Raw genomic sequence first — 6,304 nt, forward strand, 5'->3', positions numbered from 1 at the left:
CCAATCATATATGTCAGCGCAGAAGTTTAATAGTCCAGCATCGTGAAGAACACTGAGGACTGGCTCGAAGCATGGTAGAGATTCCATATCCACATGAGGAATGTGTGCATAATCGAAGACTTTGTCTTTGTTAAACAGCACTGAGGAATAAAAATTAGCTTGACTAGCAGTCCAGAAACGCCTCTTCCTTATGCAAGCAGAATCATATGGGTTGTAGTCTGTGAAGAATACATGCTCGCCGCAGAAATCTTCAGCCTTGAATTTTTGCTTGCGTTAGAATGGATCCTTTGGCTTGGGCAGAGGAGTGTCAGTGAGTTGCATCACAACCTCAGGAATCGCAATCTCAGGTTCTTTAGGCTGAGGAATTTCTGATTCCTCTTCAGTGGCAGTCTGCGTGTTCACATGATCAGCAGCAGCAGTTTCTTCAGCACTAGTGGCTGGAATTTCTTCATGCACAGATGAGGTGGGATGAGTTTCTTCATAGCCCATTTGAACGGTTGGTGCTGGGGACTGAGGAATTTGCTGTAGAGGGGTGAAGAGTGGAGAATTAGGGTGCTGACTTTCCCAAAAGTCATCATTCATCACTGGTGTAGTACTCCCAATATCCACATCTTCATCTTCCATTTCTTCAATGCCAGCCTCTTCAGCTGTGAACTGAGGCATGGGCGAGGAGACAACAGGTGTTGAAGGGATTGCATCCACTTCAATTTCTTCATCAATCTGCTCTGACGAAGCAACATAATGATTTTGTTCATCAGATCCGCTAGGGATCTCATATTCTTCACCGAAAGGAACAAGGTCCTTTGATGGCATGGTTGAGATCGGAACAACATCAATTGGATTTGCAAATGAACTTGTCATAGGCTTCATCTTCTTCGGAGCTGAAGAATCTGAAGTAGCTGATGCTTTCCTTTTCTTCACAGCTGCATGCTCTGCAGCCTTGGTCTTCTTCACATCTGATGCATATGGAAGGATTGGAGTTGGTGTAGGCGCAGGAGGAGCAGAGGAATCTGGTTGATTTTCTTCAGGCACAAATGATGTAGTTGTCCTGACTTCTTCAGTTTCTTCACGCACACCACTAGTGGATGCCCTGGCAATTTCTTCAACGGCTGGAATGGAGTCATCAGCCCTGGAACTCACATTTTCTTCAGCAGCCTGATTTTCATCAGCGGTGCTGGCATGTTCTTCAGTAGGCTGAGCAGATGCTTCAGCCTGAGGAATTTCTTGTTGCGATGGGGCTGCAACATTGGTGAACTTCTCAGTCAGTTTAACAAACCTGACTTTGGCTTCTTGCCAATCAGCATAGTATGCATTGAAATCATCGCTGAGGGTTTTGATTTCAGACTGGACTTTTATGAGTTCATCAGTTGTCATGGAGACAGTGTTGTTCTTCAGAAATTTCTCCTTCTTGTACTGCGCTTTCTTGATCTGCCTGGCCCTCTCAAATTTCCATTTCTCTTCTTGGATGAAATGGGTCAGCATGTGATTTTGACCAGGAGTCAGTTTGAAATCAGGCATAGGAGTGTTTGGGTCCTTGTGCCAGAGATCAATGTAATCTAGGATCAATCCTGGATTCAAAAGCAGTGGCACATTTGTGCCTTTGGCTCTAGCGGCCCTGACTTGCCTGTCTCTGATGATTTCTGCAAGTTCATCATCATCAGCTTCGTCTTCATCAGACGGCACTTGGAAGGCTACTTGCTTCTTCTTAGGACTAGGGCGAGGACCTCGTCCAGCAGTTGCCTTTGTCTTCAACAGAGAGGGTCCCGTTGAAGAGTTTGGTGCAACTGAGGAACTTGCTGAGACACCAGAGGCAATGGAGATGCCTGTAGTCCTTTGGCACGTGGCAAGATGCACAGGTGCTGAGGACTTTGTCGGAACAGCTGAGGACTTTGGAGGAGCTGAGGATTTTGGAGGAGTAGGAGCAGCATGAGGAATTGGCCTTGAGGACTTTGAAGATTCTGGCCGTGAGGGCATGGCTGAGGAACTTGACCTTGAGGGCACTGTTGGTGAAGCACTTGGCTTGCGCGCAGGCTTCTTTGCCATTGATTTCTTAGGCTTGACAGAGGCCTCAGTGGCAGCAGTAGCAGAGTCTTCATTGAATTTCCTCACTGCTTCTTTGGCTTGTTTGGCCAATTTGGCCTGGCGCTTGGCCCATTCTTCAGGAAAGTCCTCACCGCGTTTGATGCTGGTGGGATCTGCTACTTGGCCAGGTGCCAATGGAGCTCTTGGGCATGGAGGATTGAGTGTGAATTTCTTCATGTACTTTGGAGTTACATACCTGTACTCCCTCCATTCTCTTGCCCATCTCCTTTCTATCTTCTAAATGCGCACCTTGCACTGATTTTTATCTTCCTCAGGAGGTGTGCAGTACCCAGCATAGATGTCATCAGGGATCTCAAAGGCAGTCATGACCTCAGGCTTCTTTCCTCCTTTCTGTGGCCTTTTACTGTCAGCCATTTTCTTCAGTTGAGGAATTTGAACAATCGAATTCTCTGAAGAAGTATGCAACTTTTCTTCGAGGAACGCTGCAAATGAGTTAAGTTGATGAGAACCTAGTGATTCAGCAGCGGACATGAGTACCTGTGAACAGAGTATAGTTGCGAGGAATTTGGAGAGGTCATATGCGTTCTCAAAAGGTTTTTCAAAAAGAACAAGTTTGAGGAATTTAACCAGATGAGTCTTGAAGAATTTCACTAAGCGTTCTTTGTCTTAGGTTCCATAGTTGTATAGATCGAAAATCCACACAATTGAGGAATCTTGAAGAAAAATGATGCTTAGAGAAACGAATCAAGAATAGATGACTTGTGAGGTGTTTTAGTGTGTGAGGATTTGAAGAAAAACACCTTTGAAAATTTTCTAGAAAACATCCGAATCAAAGAGGGCAGTAAAAGTAACCTTTAATTTACCCTGGATGAAGAACACGATGAACAGTTAGGTGGAGAGGTGAAGTTCGTTTGTGTAGATCTTCCACGCCCTAACTTGGCGGAGGAAGACATCTACGGCGGCGGCGGAGTGAAGATTTCCGCGGCCGGCGCGAATACCACAGCGACGAGGTCGAGGCAGTGAAGCTCTTCCTCACCGGCGATGATGGAGTAGCGGCGGCGCTAGGGTTTGAGAAGCTCGAGCGGAGTAAAGGAAGTGAGTAAGGGGAGAGGGGGTATTTATAGCCACGGTGAAAAACTGTTCGCCCGAAGAATTAGGATGAATGTGCCCCTGGCCCTTCTCCTTCGCATGACATGTGTCACCCACGTACTGTGAAGTGGAGATCGTGTTAGATCGTGGGTGAATAGAAGAATGTATCGTGGGAAGCAGAATGGTTTGAGCGGCAAAACCGAAAATTTTGGATAAGATAAGTTTTAGCGTTACGTTCGCAAATTCTTCAGCTGACAAGGACACAATGAAGATTTTGAACGAGTTTCAAATAGAACGCACATGAAGAATTTGTGAATAGATTGGGTTGAGTATAGCATAGAGGGGGAAGGGTCCGATCACATTCACTTAGCAGAAAAACCAACATGAAGAATTAGCCATAAGTGAATGTTGTGGAGGACATAAACTCATATATATATATATAGCCAATGAAGAAAAACGACGGAAACAGTGAAGATTTTGCAAAGTTGAAGAATTTGAAAAACTGAAGAATTTCAAAACTGGGGAAAATTGAAGATTTTCTACTTTGGTGGTGGCGTGACCCACCGTATAAGAATGATGATTTCAGACACCGCGTACAATTGTCGTAGGGTTCTGAGAATCAAATTCTTCGTTAATTTCTTCACACTTAGAGTGTTATTCTTCATTGATTGAAGAAAAACATTTCTTCATGTGTTGCACATCTAAGTCATCAATTTTGCATAAGTGTTAGGATGAGTGTCCTTTTCAAAGAACATTCGAAGACTCTAAGATATTTAGCTCACACCGCAACTTGCTAAATCTCTTCTCATCCAAGGGCTTTGTGAAGATATCGGCTAGCTGTTCTTCAGTCTTCACATGCTCAATAGAAATGTCGCCCTTCAACACATGATCACGAAGAAAATGATGACGAATCTGAATGTGCTTTGTCTTCGAGTGCTGAACTGGGTTGTGAGCAATCTTGATGGCACTCTCATTGTCACAGAGGAGAGGCATATTCTTCACGTTGACGCCATAGTCCTTGAGAGTTTGCTTCATCTGTAGCAGTTGTGCACAGCAAGAACCAGCAGCAATGTACTCAGCTTCAGCAGTAGACAGTGATACGCAGTTCTGTTTCTTCGAGGACCAACAGACCAAAGATCGTCCGAGGAAATGACATGTACCAGATGTTGACTTGCGGTCCACACGATCACCAGCATAGTCAGAGTCAGAATATCCAATGAGATCAAAAGCCGAGCCCTTGGGGTACCATAATCCTAGTGTTGGTGTGTGAGCTAGATATCGAAGAATATGCTTCATAGCCTTATGGTGTGATTCCTTCGGTGTAGCTTGAAATCGGGCACACATGCAAACACTAAGCATCATATCTGTCCTAGATGCACATAAGTACAATAAAGAACCAATCATGGAGCGGTATACCTTATGATCAAAGTCAATACCAGTTTCATCAGTGCATAGATGGCCATTTGTGGGCATAGGAATTTTGACTCCTTTGCAATCTTGCATGCCGAATTTCCTTAGTACATCCTTGAGGTATTTCTCCTGAGATATGAATATGTCGTTGCGCTGTTGACGAATTTGAAGACCTAAAAAGAATTCTAACTATCCCATCATAGACATTTGATATTCTTCACTCATCATGTAGGCAAACTCATCACGATAACGTTGGTCAGTACATCCAAAGATAATATCATCAACATATATTTGGCACACAAACAGTTCATCATCATAAGATTTAGTGAAAAGAGTAGGGTCGAGTGAACCAGGTTTGAAGCCTTTCTTCATGAGGAATTCCTTCAAAGTATCATACCACGCCCGAGGGGCCTGCTTGAGGCCATAGAGGGCCTTGTTTAGTCTGAAGACTTTTGTCAGGATGCTTAGGATCTTCAAAACCTGGGGGTTGAGCAACATATACTTCTTCCTCAAGCTTACCATTGAGGAATGCACTTTTCACATCCATTTGATATGAAGTGATATCATGATGGTTAGCATAAGCAAGTAATATGCGAATAGCCTCAAGTCTAGCAACAGGTGCAAAATTTTCATCGAAATCAATTCCTTCAACCTGTGTGTAGCCTTGAGCTACAAGCTGTGCCTTATTCCTCACCACAAGGCCATTTTCATCTTGCTTGTTGCGGTAGATCCACTTTGTGCCAATGATATTATGCTTGCGAGGATCTGGACGTTTGACCAGTTCCCATACGTTGTTGAGTTCGAATTGATGTAATTCTTCTTGCATGGCCTGAATCCATTCAGGCTCCAGAAATGTTTCATCTACCTTAGTGGGCTGTGTGATAGAGACAAAGGCATAGTGCCCACAAAAGTTAGACAAATGTGAAGCTTTTGAGCGTGTCAGAGGACCTGGTGCTTTGATGTCATCAATGACCTTTTTGACTTGCACTTCTTTTGCAACGCGAGGATGAGTTGGTTGTCGTTGAGGAATTTGATCAGCATTTTCTTCAGCACCATTTTCTTCAGCATTTTCCTCAGGTGCATCAGCTCGACGTTCTTCACGATCTGGAATGAATTCTTCAGCAGATTCTTCGGTAGGAATGACATCCTCAGTAGCCTTGAGCTTGATAGAATCTTCAGGTGCTAGTTCATCTATCACAAAAGGTAGGTGCTCTCTTTGCGAGCCGTTAGTTTCATCGAACCGCACATCTACAGTTTCAACAACCTTGTGAAGAACGTTGTTGAAGACTTTGTAGGTGTGCGAGTCCTTTCCATAACCAAGCATGAAACCTTCATGTGCTTTCGGTGCAAATTTAGCATTGTGATGAGGATCTCTAATCCAGCATTTAGCACCGAAGACTTTGAAATAACTCACATTGGGTTTCTTGTCAGTGAGGAGTTCATAGGCAGTCTTCTTGAAGAATTTGTGAAGATATACCCTGTTGATGATGTGGCACGCAGTATAAATTGCCTCAATCCAGAAGTGACGAGGCGTCTTGTACTCATCAAGCATAGTGCGAGCCATCTCAACAAGAGTTCTATTCTTGCGCTCCACGACGCCATTTTGCTGAGGAGTATAAGGAGCAGATAACTCATGAGTAATACCAAGTTCATCAAGATAGTCATCGAGACCAGAATTCTTGAACTCAGTTCCATTGTCACTTCTGATGTGCTTGATCTTCACACCAAAGTTGGTTGAAGCCCTCGAGGAAAATCGCTTGAA

Source organism: Triticum urartu, chromosome 5 (genome assembly GCF_003073215.2).
Source record: "Triticum urartu cultivar G1812 chromosome 5, Tu2.1, whole genome shotgun sequence".
In the NCBI taxonomy this organism is placed as follows: Eukaryota; Viridiplantae; Streptophyta; class Magnoliopsida; order Poales; family Poaceae; genus Triticum; species Triticum urartu.